Source organism: Oryctolagus cuniculus, chromosome 14, assembly GCF_964237555.1.
Source record: "Oryctolagus cuniculus chromosome 14, mOryCun1.1, whole genome shotgun sequence".
NCBI classification, from domain to species: Eukaryota; Metazoa; Chordata; class Mammalia; order Lagomorpha; family Leporidae; genus Oryctolagus; species Oryctolagus cuniculus.
Window position 1 is genome coordinate 89,721,700 of NC_091445.1, and position 18,271 is coordinate 89,739,970.

The 18,271-nt window shown below is 46.1% G+C and overlaps 1 non-coding gene across 1 annotated transcript; it reads left to right on the top strand.

Annotated features, from left to right (window-relative positions):
• Positions 1-16,014: 16,014 nt before the first annotated feature.
• Positions 16,015-16,123, top strand: LOC127492917 (U6 spliceosomal RNA). The gene has a single exon (XR_007922735.1). It is a non-coding gene; the product is annotated as a U6 spliceosomal RNA (small nuclear RNA).
• Positions 16,124-18,271: the final 2,148 nt, after the last annotated feature.

Genomic DNA, 18,271 nt, shown 5'->3' on the forward strand with positions numbered 1-18,271 from the left:
TTTGTATTTTATCTCTCTTAGTTTTTTAAAGATTTATTTATTTATATGAACAGAAGAATTACAGAGAAAGAGAGAGAGACAGAGAGAGAAAGAGATCTTTCAGCCACTGGGCCACTCCCCAAGTGGTGGCCTCAATGGCTGGGGCTGCGCCGAGCCAAGCCAAAGCCGGGAGCCAGGAACTCCATTCAGGTCTTTCCTATGGGTGGCAGGGACCCAAGCACTTGGGCCGTCTTCCGCTGCTTTCCCGGGCCATTGGCAGGGAGCTGGACTGGAAGTGGAGCTCTTGGGACTCAAACCCCAATGCTCACATGCAATGCTGGCATCACAGGCAGTGGCTTAACCCAGAGTGCCACGACGCTGGTCCCCTTTTTCGTATGCGTCACCATTTGTCCTGTGTGCCGGGGGTGAGGGGGGCAGTGTGAGACCAGATGGGATGACTCACGGGGGGGCTCCGAGGCTTTCAGGAGGATCATGCTCTATAAAATAGCGTCGTTTAGCAGCTAAGGGCATTTGCAAGAATCAACTTCCCTTTCTCTTTCCTTTTCTTCATCCCCTCAGCTCCACCCCGAGCTCCCTAGTTCTAGGAATTTTATGACCCAAAGGCCAAATGCTCTAAATCTTCATAACTACACGTGCCACTCGGGATACCATAAAGGAAACCATATATACACTTTTTACTTGACTCACTCCAAGCTTTTACTGCAGCCAAAGTAATTGCTGTACATTTGAAAATTCCACTGAAAAAGCAAGTAGCATTCAACACATTAAGCCGGTTTTCACGTAACTCGTGAAATATTGAATGACTGGGACTTCTATCCAACACTGAAATCACCTGACCCAGTCGCCTCCTTTCCCTTTGCTGAACAGATGAAGGTGGACTCACGAGTCCTGAAGGATACCCATCTTCCTCCAGAGTCTGGCTGGCTGGCTACCAGCCTCTGCAGACCCACTGCGGGAGGGGACCAATCGTTGCTTCTATCTCTTCTTCCAGTGGCCAGTATGCTCCAGCTGGTTGCGACCAGTCCTGCACAAAAAGACTTTCAGGGTCCACAGAGTACTCCATGCAATCCCCAACCAGGCCCACAGTAGAAGAGAGCTGCTGGGTTCACGGCCCTGTAGCAGGACAACTACCAGTCACGGAAGGAACTCTTCTTGCCACCCTCTTACAGTGAAGAGGAAACCCAGCCTCTGTACCTGTAACCCAAGCCTCGGTATCTGTAAGCCAACCCTCAGTATCTGTAAGTCTCTAGGAGTAAGGACAGAATTGGGGAGGGGGGCACATAGCGCATGAGAAGTCGCAACCTTTCCTTAATGAATGTCCCAAAGCAAAAGTGAAGAACAGAAAATCCAAATGGGGAGACAAATGTCCAGCTCACTGGCTCCTGACATTACAGTAAAACCAAGACTTGGCATGAGGTAAGAATTCTGGGCCCAGCTTCAGCCTTGTTCACCAGCTACCTTGGCATAAGTCACTCTTATGAGGTTGGCAGAAGGAGAGCAAAACAGTGTGGGCCTTTCAGGCTCTCCTGGGCACAGAGCATGTGGAAAATTGGCATAGCCTTTCTTGTCCCCACCTGCCCACCCAGAGTCACTACCAGGACCACCTAATGCACTGGAAAATAAACTTCTGTCTTATCATTAGGGTCTTGATCTTGCTGTTTAGCAGAAATGCCAGGACACCAGCTGTCCTCACCACTTGCTTCTCTGGGTGCTACCTCAGAGTCCCATTGCCAGTCCCCTGGGGACTTCTGGCATCTCCTAGGCTGCAAGAGCTTTTCCTACTTTTTAGAGTAAGCCTTCAATAATATACCAACAGGCCTGTCATCCCCAAAGTAACAGAAAACTTCTCTGTAATGCAAGCATGTCTTGAATACACAGAGCACAGCAACTTCAGGGGTTCCAGTACAGACCCATAAACACTACAGAGGTCAGCTTTGTCCACTTTTGGGGGGAAATCACACAGATTTCCAAAGAACGCAAGTCCAGACCACTTCTGGTCAGGATCCTTCTTAATGATACTCACTGTGCAATAACAGTAGAGTAGAATACACTGGAACACTGTTGTTAGAGTGTGATCCCATTTCAAAAGCATGATGTGTGTGTGTGTGTGTGTATGTGCATACACAGAGAGAATATTCTAGAAGAATAACAAGGTAGAGGTGCCTATGTCTGGATGGCAGTAGTGCAGGTATGGACTATCTACATTTTCTGATATTCCAACCATGACTATGCTCTGATTTTTAATAAAAGAAAGACTATGTTGAATATTAAAAAGGAAAGGATGTCTTGAGGCGTGCATACAAAGGCTTAGCATCTTAAAGTGGGTAAAGATTTCCTGAAGGAAATTACGAAGGAGTTCTCAAACTAAGCATCTATTAAAAACCTGTCTAACACTGAAAATCAATAAATGAGCCCCAGCCTGAGAAATAGATCAGTTCAATTATACAAAACACCTGCTTCCCAGTGTTTACACATCCAGACCTCATCAATGGTGATCAATTCACCGGAAAGGATGGAGGAGACACGTTTTTTACCTATAAAAACAAAGTGCCAGAAATTAGTCACAGTGGTTGTTTGGGTGCAGGGTGGTGATTGGAGGTTAGGGGCAGGAAAAGGGGCATTTTTACCTTTTGGATATTTTGCTAATGCATTTATTACCTATTCACAAATTCTGAGTTCTGACTTTTGCAAATATTAAGTCAGGAATTCTTTTTTAATTACTTAAGAACAGACACAGATGCTGAGCAAAGAAATCAACTAAAAATTTCCAAGAAGAATCCCACAAAATGGATCCAATTGGTCATTGCTGCAAAGTTTGCCCCTATTTTTGGTAGCCTAATAAGTTCTTCCCGTACACTGGAGGACAAAGGTGGAGCGTGCCCTCCCCCACACAGTATTCCAAAGTGTGATACAATAAGGCAGAAACTTTACAAAACTTGATACACCCAAGTCCCAACCCCATTCCTCTCCTTGCAAGCCCTGGAGGAATGGGATTGATCTCGGAGAGGATGGGAAGCAGCCAGCTCTCCTTTTTGTAGAGGAAGTTTGGAGGTTGCGGTCTCTGCGAAACAGGCTCTGAGCCTGTGACTCTCCTATAGGTGGCTCCTGGGAACAACGCCAGTGAGCGAGAATAGGAAGCAGAATTGGGCAAAAGGGGGAGTTGAGCTGTGATGCACTCAACCTCTCAGGGGAATCCACAGAGCACTCCGGAACTGGAACTAGGATGACCCTTTAGCGTTGTCCCAAACAGGGGCAAGGGAACCAAGACTTTGTAATCTCCCATGGTCTTGGGTAGGCAGCTCCCTCCAGATGATTTTCTGGGGACAACTTGGTTGTGGAACACCAGCAGGTGACACAAATGCATAGGCTCAGGGGACACAGTGGGGTCTGCACTACAGAGCAGCCGCAGAGTGCCACTCTTCTCCCATGGTTGCTGGTCAGTTGTCAGAGGTCACACCAAAAATCTGCTCTTGTCCTTCCTCTTTGAAATCGCTCAGCAGCTTCCCACAAAGCAGGTACGTCCCCTGAAGCAAGCCCATGGGGCTCTTCTCAAGCCCAGAGACCATGCCCATGTGACAGTGTCCCCCAGAGAACTTTGTGAGGCCACTCACCAGCCCCCAAATCCTCCTGCTCTTTTGTCACGCTGGGCATTCGGCACAGGCTATTTCCTCCACTAGGATGCCTTCTCTCCTCTTAGCTTGCTAGAAAAACTCTAGCCACCCCTCAATCCTCAGGGCAACTTCCACTAAGATGTTTCCCTGGTTTCCTTGGGCAATTGAGATGCCGTTTCATCCTTCAACTTCCCACCACGTGCCATCCACCCCAGCCCCTGTTAGTTCTGCCAATTCTTCATGGCTCTGTCCTCACAAGACTGGAGGCTCAATAAAACACAACCAGGATTTTCATCTTTGTATCCCTAATACAGGAAGCATTGGGTTAAGTGTTTGTTGAACATTCAACATAGGAGAAACAGTGCTGGCAGTATTAGCTCTCACAGGAAACAATTGATGAATTCTGATCAATTGGTGGGAGGAGATAGGAGCTAGGAAGGAGGAGAAAGGCGTTTGCACAAGCCACATGCCAAAACAAGACGGGGGGCTCTATTCCATCTTCAGTTCTTGCCACCTATCACCCAGCTGCAGGAGCTTCACAGAACAGAGAGGACTTGTACCTAATGGGTTCTTACGTTGATGGCAAGATTGCTTTTAGGGTGCAACAACTGGAAACTCTCCCAAGGATAATTTTACGAAAGGAGCACAGGACTGCACAGACTCCTGAAGGCTTCTCACTAAGACTGTGAGTGCATCCCCCCTGTAGAATCTTTGCCAAGGACAAGAAGAGCCACATGAGCACCATGTCCATAATGTCCTCTGTGTGATGCTGATCGAGCCAGGGGATCATGAGGGGATGAATATGGAAATGCATGAACCAAGAGTGCTGAGGCCCAGAGGAACCAGGTCCCAGGTAACAGACAGGAGAAAGAAAGGACTCGGGGTCTTACTGAAGCTCTTTGTAAGGAGAAAGTAGAAACCTAAGCTCCCCTCTTTCTTCTTCTCTCACCTCATGCCTATCCTCACGCCATATTTCTATCCTCAGGAGGAATGGAACCACCCCAAACTACCGAAAAGTGATCATATCTCAGGGCCTTTTTTCCCCAGAATCCTCAACACAAACATGATACAACTGAGTAATGAGACAAAATTACCCAAGGTCATCGCAGACAGGCATCAAGCCAAGTTTGGCTTCAATCAAAATGGATTTCAAGTCTATCTTTATTTTCAAATCTTACTGCCTCATTACAGAACCAGAGAACTGTCTGCCTGGGGAGGGAAGAAAAAATTAATCTCTTTCCTCAGGAAATGCCGAGGGGCCACAAATCTTAATCTGCTCCAGCCGGCGTGGAGGCTGGGGGCTTATTCAATGTATTTGAGTCCACCTTCTCGCGTTTCCTTCTCCAGACAGACCCAAGACTCCCCTCAGCCCGGTCACAGAAGTGGCCGCTCCCAGTCTTCCAAAGGAAGATTGCCCAGCCAAGCAACTGCTCCACCCACCCAAAAACCTGATTCTGATTCCATTTGAGCGTGGGAGTTGATCTCTAAATATAACCTGAAAGCAGCCTCCACCACCTCCCCTACTCGGGTTGCTTTTCTCCTTCCAAAATAATAGAATGGGGAGGGTGGTCTTTTTACCCTGGAACATCAGCGCAGGAGAATGAGACCCAGGAAAGTGAGCCTCTGCCTAGGGTGGGAGGTAGGCTGGGAAATGGTAGTTTTCCACCCAGGGATGGTCTCCAGCCTCACCCTACTCCCACGTCCTTTCTGGGTTAGGTGGTCCCTGATGTTGGTTAGTTGTCCCAGACACTGAACTCCTCAAACACATGCCTCCTCTTGGTCCCCGATCTGGAGCTCCTGCTATAAAATTCTCAATCTTGTTGGCTTAGATGCACCCCTCTATGCTCTACACACACTGTTCCTGCCTGCGATCATTCCCCTCTCACTGGACGATGTCCCAGTAGCCAACTCGCACTTCTTCAGTTGTCAGTCTGGCTCAGTAAGCCTGAGATCCCCGAGGGCTATCTCGAGTCTTTCCTCCTCTGTGGACCGTCAGCTCCTGCCCTAGTGCCAGCCACATAGGAAGTGCTCAATAAATGCTAAGTGAGTTCGTGCGTAAGGAATCACCCCAGGGTCGCTCTGAGCATGCAGAAGGATGGTGCAGCAGCGTGGCTAGAAGCTCTGGCCTGCAATTCAAGGCACAATCTTCAGGCCCCACACAGAGCTCAGGGGTCTCCGAGTCGGGGCTTGACAGCACCTTGGCTCCTACATTCAGCGTCACCCCGCCCGAAACTAAATCCAGCTGCGGGAGACATGAACCCTCGGAACAGGCACGGGAGGGAATCTAGTAGGGATTTCTTGTGGAACATAGTGACACTCTCAAAATCCAAGTGCCCTGGTATGCAAGTCCCTCCCCCAGAGAGTTCAGTTCAACTGATCCAGAGTGGCTCCCTGATTTTTTTTTTTTTTTTTTTTTTGGTAAGTAAATCATATATAATTTTAAATGGAGAGTGTATAGAGTCCCCGAAATAATGCCTTTTGGTTTTCATCTCATCTTGATTCCAACTCTGGGAAGTCAAGGCATGTGACTGTCACCTCGCCGTGTAAGTGATTCCAGAACATGTGTTTAACCAATCAATGCTTTCAGGCAATCTACAAGGGTATAGCAAGTCTCCTAGGTAACCGGGACTATTTTCACTAAATTGGGAAATATTGAGTAAGGTAGATTTTCTCATCCTGTGACTGGCAACTCATTTATGGTGGGATTGAAGGAAACTTACCTACCTCTCTGTGAGTCAGTGTGCTTCCCCAGTCACATGAGCAGAAAGAAAGGAAGAGTGGAATGACAGTCTTACAGAGAAAATCCAGAAGCCAGAATAAGCGACTCCACGTTTATGAAGGGCTTTTGGTTTCTTTCAATGAGAGTCGAGTGTCAAGGCCTGGTGATGTTCGCTTATGCACAAGTCCCAAGATTAATCGCCCCTCTCAGCCTCCTCCCCCAACTCACAGCTGAAGCTCTGCACCCAGCTAAGTTACTTTGTGCCCTGGCAGAGGGCAGTGTTAGGGCCTCAGCTTTCCAGGCAAAGAGGTGTGCGTCCCATCAGCAACCTGTCTCCTGTGACACACTCTTGACAGCTGGAATTCATCAGCTGCTAATTCCTTGAGGTTTGATTAACATAGGCCAAGGAACCAGATCCAAAAATGATACGACAGCCAAGTACAAGATGGGAAGGTTTATTTTATAAAACACAGAGAATTTTCAAAGAATTATATAATTGAGCCCCCCAGTCTAAGAGGTGGAAAGAGTCTACAATTTATAAGTATATTCCTGACCCCTTAGTGTCATTTCTTCCTTGCTCTTCAACTTCAGTACAAAATCAACAAAAAATACTAATTGTGTTTTGTAAATGAAGTCATGCTTTTCTTTTTCAAAAAAGATTTTTTTAAAGATTTATTTATTTATTTGAAGGGCAGAGTTAAAGAGAGAGAGAGAGAGAGAACCTTCCATCCACAGGTTCACTCCCCAAAATGGCTGCAACAGCTGGAGCTGGACCAGTTGGAAGCCAGGAGCCGATTTTCTTCTAGGTCTCCCACGTGGCGGGGGCCCAAGCATTTGAGCCGTCCTCCACTGTTTTCCTAGGCACATTGGCAGGCAGCTGGATAGGAAATGGAGCAGCCAGGAGTTGAACCAGCACCCATATGTGTCGCAAGCGGTGGCTTTACCTGCTATGCTGCAATGCAAGCCCCAGAAATGCCTTTCTTATTTATTTTTATCTTCTAAGACTTTTAAAAAGATTTATTTCTTTGAAGGCAGAGTTGGGGAGGGGAGATCTTTCATCCACTGGTTCACTCCCCAAATGGCTGGGCCTGGGATGGATTGAAGCCAGAATACAGGAGCTTCTTCCAAGTCTCCCACATGTGTGCAGGGGCCCATCCTGCACTGCTGTCCCAGGCATATTAGCAGGGAGCTGGATCAGAAGTGGAGCAGCTGGGACTCAAACTGGAGTCCATATGGGATGCTGGCTCTGCAGATGGTGGCCTAACCCACCCGCTGTACCACTGCACCAGCCCCATATCATGCCTTTCTTGAAGTGCTACTTCCTGAACAAAGAATGTAATAATAACCAGCTATTCACAACCCAGTGAGGGTCTCAGAACATGCCTGGCCTTGCTGTTTTATTGTGGAAGCCATTGTTGGAAGTGTGTGTTTGATAACATATAGCTTTAAGATTCAGATGATTTATGTATGTGTCCCTATTTCAGTTACAGAATTGACAAATATTAATACAAGAGGGCAGGTTAGACATCTAGCTCCTATCCCTCATTTTAAGAAGGAACTAAAATCCAGAAAAATGAAGTGGCTAGTCTAGGGTTAATCAGATTGACAGGATCAATTAGGGCCCCCAGAACCTTCCCCTGGTCCTCTTTTTCTTAATTCCACTTTCTCTCTAGAAAGCTCATCCAGTGTCATGAGTTTAAATGCCATCCCCATATTATTGATTTGCAGCACAGACCTCTCCATAGAACTGTGGATTTTCTACCAAGCCTTCTCCATCCCCACTACTGCATAACTGATCAGGTCCAAATCCTTGCCATCATCTCTCATATATCATTTATGTCATTTCTCATATTACCATATCTATATTGGTTTTAATCCAAAATTTGTTTAATCCTAGCTCCACTTTCAAAACCAAATCATGAATTCAAACTTTTTCAATAATCTCCCCTACTACAACCTGAGTATACACTGGAGTCAACAAGTTACTCCATTCCCATAACTCTGCTCTGGTCTCTCTTTCCATGCTTTGCCTTCCCACTAGATCTTCCACACAGTCATCAGAGTGGTCTTTCTAAAACATAAACACATCATCTCATACACCTGCTCTTAAAATGCAAACTAAGTTTCTACTACTTTTTTTTTTTTTTTGACAGGCAGAGTGGACAGTGAGAGAGAGAGACAGAGAGAAAGGTCTTCCTTTGCCGTTGGTTCACCCTCCAATGGCCACCGCGGCCGGCGCGCTGTGGCCAGCGCATCCGCTGATCCGAAGCCAGGAGCCAGGTGCTTCTCCTGGTCTCCCATGGGGTGCAGGGCCCAAGCACTTGGACCATCCTCCACTGCACTCCCTGGCCACAGCAGAGAGCTGGCCTGGAAGAGGGGCAACCGGGACAGAATCCGGCGCCCCGACCAGGACTAGAACCCGGTGTGCCGGCGCCACAAGGTGGAGAATTAGCCTATTGAGCCACGGTGCCGGCCATTTCTACTACTTTAAAGCTCCCTACTTTATCTCCCTCCACTCCTCCCTTTTCACTCCAACCCAGCCATACTGGCCAACTCCATTCCTAGAACAGACCATTCTCATTCGTAGTTCTTTTCCTGCACGAGAATTCCTTTTGCTCAGTATGCTCTCCCCCCGCAGACCCTGGCGTGGCTATCACCTCCTCATGACTCAGATCTCAGCTCAGAGAGCCAATCTCTGCCGCAAGCAACCCCAAAGTCACTGTCTTTCACATTTCTCACCTTCTTTGTAGCACCTCCCTGTGACTGAAGTCATCTTCCTTTTTTTGTTTGCATCCTTATTATCCACCCCTCCTACAGGATATAAACACGTTGACAGCAGAGCTTCCACCCTGCCTTCCACTCCTCAATAATGCCAGACCAGGCACTCAGTACATGCCTGTTGACTGATCATCACTATCGCTGAGCAATAGCTAGAGCCTGTAGTGGAATCAGTCTAGGCTTTTCAGCTCCCATTCCAGAGCCATGTCAGCTTTGCTTGCTGATTTACTAGAACGGAAATCCAATCCAGCAAATTCAAATAAAGAGGATGTTGGTGAAGATACCCGTGGAGTGACAAGGTACAGTGACATTGAAGTCAAAGGAAAGGTGGTATAGTTACATTGAGCCCCACAGAAACCAAAGCTGGAATGACCCCAAATACCCCTGGAGAGCTCTAAAGTGTCTTCCTCTTGGTCCACCATTATCATATCATTAGCACAGACTGTTTCTGCCTCTTGCTGCCGTGTCTCAACAGGCATTTATTCATTCCCTCAAGGAACACTTACTGAAGACCAACATGTGCTAAGCCACGCTTACTCTGCTTATCGGTTCTGCTTCTCCTTGATTTCATCTTGTAAATGGTTTGGTCTCCTATGTTCTATTACCCTGTCTCATGATGCTTTTGTTTCAATGCTTTTGTTAACTGGGCAGTTCTTAGGATTCTGGTTAATATACCCAAGATAAAATCAAATGAGGCCAGTCATTTTTCAGAGCTAGATCAAACATTATAGAGCACTAAACAGCAGCCCTTGGGGTCAGGGGCTCACGTCGGCTCCAAGCACCCTGCTCGTGAGCGTTGCTCCTCATAGGCTGTGCTGCAGCAGCTTCTGTTTAAAGGAGAGCTGGCAGGGCAGGAATGATCAGTCCTCTGGGTTAAACTTTAATCCAGTGAGGGGCATTTAGGCACTGGAAAGTGACGCATTTGGATATTTTGGTTAGAATCTATTATTACTATCTAATGTTTGCATATGTCAATGAGCTGTGGGTTGTCATTGAAGATTTCAGAATAAGAAAAAGTGATAGTTTCAGAGTTTGCTTTGGCGGAATTAATTTTTTCACAATTGTGTGGGATGGAGTATGAAGGGAAGAGACTGGAGATGAGAAGAAAATCTAGGAGCCAGCTGCCACACAGCGAAGCCAGAAGTCATGAGAATGTGAATTAGCACAAAGGGTCAATGTTGGAGTTGTGAGACACTAATAGCTGACTTTTCTGCCTACTGTATACATGATCCTTTACTGAGGGTTTCCTGGGTGTCAGACATTGTGACGAAGATATTACAACATTTCCACACTTAGGCCTTAGAAAACCCATAGTTAGAAGGATATGATTTAATATACATTATATGATATGGAAATTTTAGAATAGAAAACCAGGATTCAAGGTCAGATCTTTTAAAGTCTCAAAGCCTAAAAGTTTCAAACTTTAGGTCCTGGGGGGATATTGAAATGAGGAAGTTTCCAGAAACTCGCCCTGGAGTCAGTAAGATAGAGATGTGCTCACCCATAGAGAAGGGGAAATAAGGGAGGAAGCTGATTTTGAGAGGAGGGGCTGAGTTTGGACGAGTGGATGTTGGGTTTCAGGTGATGATGGAGAGTCCAGGTGGAGGCGTCTTTGAAACAGACAGAAACACAAAAGTGAAAGGTGAGAGTCCAGAGCTGAGGCTGTTGAGATATGGATGGAGACAGGTTTCTAGAAGTAATGACTTCTAAAGCAAGCATTAAGTAGTGCGGTGGAGGGGGAGTCAGGGGGCGGGACAAGGAAGCTGGCTAACCATCCAGTTTGCCCAAGACTCCTGATTTTAGCTATGGAAGTCCCATGTCTCAGGAAATCCCTCCATTCTAGGCAAACTGGCACAGCTGGTCATTGTCTAGGAGTTATGAAGGCCAAGCAAGGAGGCTAGGAAGCATTTATGCTTAAGGGGAAAGAAGCGTAGAGCACAGCAGTTTGAGTTTGGGGCTGGGAGTTAAGGTGGAAGGTGTGGAAAGGAGAAGTCTCCATCAGAGAAGGCTGGAGGGAAGTGAAATCATCAGGTGGAATCTGGATCTCCATCAGAGGCCAGCAGGGAAAGGAATTTTGTGGAAAGATGGAAGAATCCCCAAGGCAATGGGAAGATGCCAATAGTTAATGCCCACTAGACACACTGAGCCTGGAGAGGTGCTGGACTGGGTAGGGAGAAGAACAGGGGAGACCACAGGAGGGCCTGTGCTTCTAACTGGGATGAAGGGTGGATCACAGCATAGCACACGGGATGGAGTCAGGCTTCATTCTCAGCCTTGAATCCTGCCCCTGTCCCTCCAGAGCTGCCTGATCTTGAGCTAACACTTTCTCCTGTCTGACTCAGCAACTCTCCAGTACAGCGTGGATAATAGTATCCATGGTCTCACAGGTCTACTATATGTAAAGTAGCCAGCAAAAATCAGGCTCTTAATGAAAGGTATCATTGCTGTGTTACCATTTTGCTGACTATTACAGAGAGAGTCTTCAGGAGCAACATAAACACATCAGGAGAGTGGAGACTGAATTCTATTGCTGAAGCAGTTTCGTTCTCCATGTTTCTGCTTGAATATTGCTAGGATAACCCAGAACTGGGAGGTCATTTTTTGAAAGTGCAGTACAAGAGCTCATGGTAAGACAGGTCTAACTTTCAATGCCAAGTGATCTCATCATTAAACAGTCTGGATAGGCACGGAGGGGGTCACTCTGCTTACTGCACATTGTACACCCCAGAGCTAAGTTCCCTGTGCTGAACGTGCTTCTAGCAAAATGAAGCGTATTCTGGAGGGGATCCAGTTGGCAAAAGTGACGCTCACCAGTAGCAGGTGGTGAAAATCCCACTAAGTTAGGGAGAACATCCCAAAGCCCAGAATCCAGCCTTTAAATATTAATTTGACTTCAGTAAGAAAGAGCCAGTTTTTACCCATTAACTGAAAAGCACTTCAGCTCCTACTTGTTATTTCTAAGGAATAATACTTTCTTAAAAGCTAAATTCTGGCCCCTACAAGGAGAAGTCTGGCTTGAGCAAACCCAGGTGGCCTGTGCCTCTCCCCAGTGTCCCTATCATCCCACTGTGCCTAGCTGCAGGCCATGGAGCCTGGGGCCACTTTAGAAGTGAGGTTAGCTCCAGTTTAGGATTAAACTCTCTCTGCCATGTAAGGTGGAAAATTCCCATGAGCTAAACCCCAGGACAGAAAATAGCAGTCTACTGCCAAGTCCTTTCATATGGAAACATACAAAATATAGAGGCTGCCATCTATTTCCAAAAGAAGGCGGCTATCCCCTCCAAAACAGACCTCCAAAATCATATGTCTTAATGCCATCTGATGCCATCCTGCCCTACCTACAATCACCATGCCAGGGTGGGGACCACAAAGCAGCTTTATGCCTACCTTAGCCCACCCAGGTTGCTATTAACAAAACTCCCATGGACTGAGTGACCTATAAACAACAAAAGTTTATTTTATGCAGTTCTGGAGGCTAAGGGTCCACTTCCAGGCCCATGACAGCTGTCTTCGAATTGTGTCTTCACGTGGTGGGAGGGGTGGGGCAGCTCTCCGGAGTCTTTCTCAGAAGGGCACTAATCTGATTCATGAGGACCCTGCCCTCATGCCCTACTCGCCTCACAAAGGCGCCACTTCCTAATACCCTCACAGTAAGCAGCAGTTTTCAACATATGAATCTGAAGGGGAAACAAACATTCAGTCTCCAGCAGAGCCCCAAAACTGGATTTATTTTTTCTTGCTTTCAGAGCAGAACCCCAATGAGTGAGAGTGATTATCTTATAAACTTTATGTTAGCTTCATTCTCATCAAGGCTCTGGAGGGGACACAGTCAAAGAGGCTTCTCAGAGAAGGAATCTGAAGGAAGAAGTTGGCCGAATTCCAGCAAACATCAGAGTTTTGGAAAAAAAAATCTAACAACAGGAATCTGCTTCCCAGCAGGAAAGAAAATATATTGTATTTTCAAGGCAGGGTGGCAACATTGCATAACTTAGGAGGGGGTTGCCTCTCGTTTCACAGTCCAGTGAGGGTGAGGCCTCCTGTGCAAGCAAACTTGGACAGCCCCGGCTCAAGGTATCGAAGTCAGAAAAGCACCTACACTGATGTCCACACAGGTGTTGGAGTTTTAGGTACAGAAACGTTTAAGTTGTGATGGAGTATTCTGAGCACTCACTGAAACCCAAAATTCCCATAGAATCATACCCCAAATTGTAGCCAGGGGAACCTGAAGCTCATCTAGACCTGGTTTCATTTTGCAGGTGAGATAACTAAAGGCCAGAGACATTGGATGTCTTGCTGAAGGTCAACAACATGCTGAAAAAGTGAAGCAGACTGCCCCTGCTTCCCATGGATGACTAAAAATAGACCACTTTGCTGTGGATGGCATTCTGTCTGCCCAGTTCCCAAACTGAGTCTTACTCATCATTATCATTACTTAATGTTTATTAAATATCTTCTAAATGCTGATGGAAAAAGACTTGCTCCAAAGCTCCCAACCCATGAGGCAACAGTGGAGCAGAGTTTGCATCATCACACACAACCCTTGGTCGAGGGAATTAGGACTGTGCTAGAAACATTTGCAGACACAGAAGTCACATGTTCCTTCTTGTGCCATGAAAAGTTATGGTCTATTAAACAAATCCTTATTTAGGCATTTTCTCTTCATGTGTTATGTCCCTGTTGGAGTTGACTCACTTCTTTGAAGCTGCTTTGGTTTGTTGGTTAAATATTTACTCATTAATATATTTAAAAGGCATTTTATTTATACAATAGATTTAGAGCCATTCTGGACTATTGGGTAACCATTTCCTATGAGTTATCCAAAGCAAGAAAATTAATAACCATTTATAGGGAGGGTGGGAAACTTACAGGTTCCTGAAGTTGGCCTTTCATTTAAATTTTATTTTTAACATAGTCGTTCTACTTTTTCTAATGGGAGTTTTATGTATGTTTGAATGTGTGTGGTGAGAGTGAGGTGGGAGGGGAGAGAGGCTCTTTTACCAAAAAAACGTGCAATTAAACTGCTTTATGGGCAAGCTCTCTGCCAAATTTCGTGCTGAAACCCAAGACACCTCTGAGTTCGTTAGCCAAGAGCAGGGTAAAAAGCACCTGCAGTCACGTCTGTTTCTCATTTTGCCCTCGTGGTGCTCAGATGCCCTGTGGATTAAGTGAAATCTGCTCCTGTACCCCACGTGTCAGCTCAGCTTGAATTTGGAAACAGGAGCTCAGAAGGTGCCACTCAAACCTGCGGCCCTGGTTTTCCCCTAGTGTAACCTGAACAAGGGAAGCACATTGTGAGGCCCACGTCCCCACCTCCACTGTAAGAGACTCAGCTGGAGCCTGTCTCCACTTCACAGTGCCACCTCCACCCCCTCTCCACCCATCGGTTCCCATTTAGGCTTTCATGAAGGAAAGGCATACAACACGAAGCGCTGTGAACATGCGTGCTGCCAGTGCATGACCTGTGCGTGTGTGTGCAACCACGTCCTGACACAAAGGAAGCCTGCCACATCTTGTGACCAAAATCCCCCAGAAGCTGACACAGGTAACTTCTCTATGCAGAATGTAGAAAAGATTCCATTGGGGGGCTGCTTTTGTGGTACAACAAGTTAAGCTGCCATTGACAATGCCGGCATCCCATATCAGACCACCGGTTCGAGTCCTGGCTGCTCTGCTTCTCATGCAGCTCCCTGCCAATGCACCCCGGAAGGCAGCCCAAGTACTTGGGTCCCTGCCATCCACGTGGGAGAGCTGAATGGAGTTCCAGGTTCTGGCTGTTGCCTGGCCCAGTCCTGGATGTTCACGTGAGGATGAACAAATAGATGGAAGATTCTCTTTCTCTCTCCCTCCCTCCCTCCCTCCCTTCTTCCATCTCTCTTCTTTGTTACTCTCCCTTTCAAATAAAATAAATCTTAAAAAAAAAAAAAAAGAAAAGAAGCTGCATTAGGGAAAATGCATGAAGTCCTCAGCTCCCATGTTAACAGCCCAAACCAAATTCCTTACTGTTTTAACACAAAGAGGACTTTTTAAATATCCACACTAATTAGGAATTCTAGATCCTAGGTATTTGATCACATTTTAGAATACCGGCTTCTCACTTGCCTCCTCCTTTATCCCACTGATTCAACAAATATTTAACGTGTACCTACTATGTGCTCTCAAGCACTGTAACAGTCCATAAAACAGCAAAGACTTTCTTTCACGGAGTTTCCTTTCTAGCTGGGGAGAGGAGGCGTTGGCTTTGAACTAGCTTACGAACGGGTGTTCCAGTTAAAGTCAAGTCTCCATGTGGCACTCCAGATTTACACAGGATAAATCGGGATGTGATAATTTGCGTCAAAAAAAGATTCAATATTTTACTAAAAAAAAATCACAGGATTCCCTTTAAATCTAAAACTCATACTCCCCCAACCCCACCAAGCCATTTCACTTACTCTGAATTTTCAAAGACTCTGCTTATTGTTAAGCGGATTGTCCCTGCTCTGTTCCCGGCATCTCCTGAACATCACCACAGGTGTCTGCCCCCCCCCACCCCCCCACCCCCCCACTCCCCACCCACCACCACCACCACACACACACACACACACACACCCGTAGGATCAGTCTACATAAGAGAAGTGACTTCAGAAAGCAGCATTTTTTCCAAAGCAAAACACAGCATCCTTTGACAAGAGCCACTGGGCAGGAGACTAGAGGCAGGCCGGAGGAAAAGGCTGAGGACCTCCACCGCTGGTGACCTTCTCAGAGGCTCTGCGCGCCCTCTTTACTTCAGAACTTAGACAAGAGTCAAGAAAATCTGCAGTCAAGTGGGGATTCTCTTTCAGGTTGGTCTGGATCTTTCTCATTGGCAGGAATGAGAGTAAAAGAGAAAAACAAGCTCAACCAATACAATTTTTAAAAACGAACTTGGTGCACTCACTTCAGCAGCACATATACTAAAACTGGAACAATACAGAGAAGCTTAGCATGGCCCCTCCATGAGGATGACATGCAAATTCATGAAGCGTTCCATATTTTAGGACTCTCTGTAAGAGGTGTGGCAAGCATCAACCTCACAAAGTGACTCTGTATAAGAAGAGCAAGGATACCCTTTGTGCCCAGGGGAAGAGAGGCTATGATTGGAAACAGAGTGGCAATGGTGGGCAAAAAATCCAACTTTCTGGAAGAAACCTAAAACCACGAAGAAGATTGTGCTACGGCTTCAATGTGTTGAGCCTAAGAATGTGTTGAGCCTAAGCATTTTGAACTAGGTGGAGATAAGAAGAGAAAGGGCCAAGTGATCCAGCTCTAAATTTGTGGAGTTTTTTTTGTTTTGTTTTTCTTTTTTTTTTTTTTTGGCTGTTAATTTTGGGGCAAAGATGTTGAAGTATAAAAAATTAACCTGTAGGAAAATAAATACAGTGATATTCATACCCAAAGACAAAACAAATAAAAAACAAAGAGAAATGAACCTGATGAGAAGAGGATGTCATTTTTCTCTCCTGACACTTTCAACTACTTAGAGGCTTGATGAGCTGTCGCCAGGACCTTCCCTGTGAGCACCAGCAATCCGGCCCATGGGCAGCTGGTGAGAACAGTTACTCCACTGAGATTCTGTATGAAAAAGTAAACGAGAGCTGCCCCCCACACACACACTCAGAAGAAATGAGAAAGGAACTGAAAAGAACATTCCTGACCTCACAAGGAACCCCCTGTTATTTCCCCACATTGGGGTTTGATTGATCAGTAACCACCTTGGGGTTTGATTGATCAGTAACCACCTTGGGGTTTGATTGATCAGTAACCACCTTTCTCAACCACCATTACACTGCCAGGAAGCTCCCTGGGCCAGCTGTACTGTGGTTGGTTGGCATTTAAAAAAAATCCCTACTGTATCCTGTTTAGAAAAGCTAATGTCATATCATGCACTTGAGGTCCACGGATTGGAAGGCATCTCACTGAGATAGGGAAGGAAACAGAAGAGACCTGTGAGTGTTCTCCCAGGTCGTTCACCTGCCCAAGAAGGATTCACTTTGAAAGGTGTCATGGTAATCGGGTACCTTTAGGAGATACATATGCAGAAGGGTAATCAAAAACCAAATGAGCCATTCTTCAATTTAAGAGCTTTGCTTTCCAGTAAAGAATCATGTTCTTGCCATCACTGTCATTTAAATTAGGACAGGAGTGTCTCAAGGAACTTCAAAAAGTTCATGGAAAATTTGAATCAGAAAGATGAGTTTATTTGGGTGCAAAAAGTTAAATCTTTGCATTTTTTTTTTGACAGGCAGCATGGACAGTGAGAGAGAGAGAGACAGAGAGAAAGGTCTTCCTTTGCTGTTGGTTCACCATCCAATGGCCGCCGTGGCCAGCGCATGGCGCTGATCCGAAGCCAGGAGCCAGGTGCTTCTCCTGGTCTCCCATGCGAGTGCAGGGCCCAAGCACTTGGGCCATCCTCACTGCACTCCGGGGCCACAGCAGAGAGCTGGACTGGAAGAGAAGTAACCGGGACAGAATCCGGCGGCCCGATCAGGACTAGAACCTGGTGTGCTGGCGCCACAGGTGGAGGATTAGCCTAGTGAGCTGCAGCGCCGGCCATAGTTTTTTCTTATTATGCATTTCCACAAACTTTTGAAGAGCCCTTGTATACATGGATTTCAAAATTTTTGCACCCAAATAAACTCATCTTTTAGTTCCATTTTCCATGAACCTTTTGAAGTACCTTCATAGATGAACTATTAAAATGAGTTAAAAGTAGGAAGAAAATGAGTGCTTCTTCTATCACAATGTTAGATCAGTCCAAACAGACCACAGTAAAAGCCCAGTCTCCTCGTGCATGTCACAGCCCTACCTCTTCAAGGTTTCTCCTGGCCTCAGTGTTGGTGTTTTCATTGTGTCAAAGATCAAGTTTGACCCCCCATCTGTATTGTTTTTGCAGATAAGGACTTTCTGGCTCTTTCCAGAGAGCCTGTGACAACTGCCATCTGACACATTAGAGAATTGCATTGAACTTTCAAAGGAGGACCAGGTTCTACATGTTGCTACTTAGACACAGCACTCAGAGTTTATTTTTGGTTGGAACTTGAACAAAATAGCAACAGTGAAACTTTTATTGGTGAACTGTGAAAGACCGCATCAGTGTTTGGATCAAGCAGAGAAACGCAGCTTAAATTTGTCCATAACAAGTCCC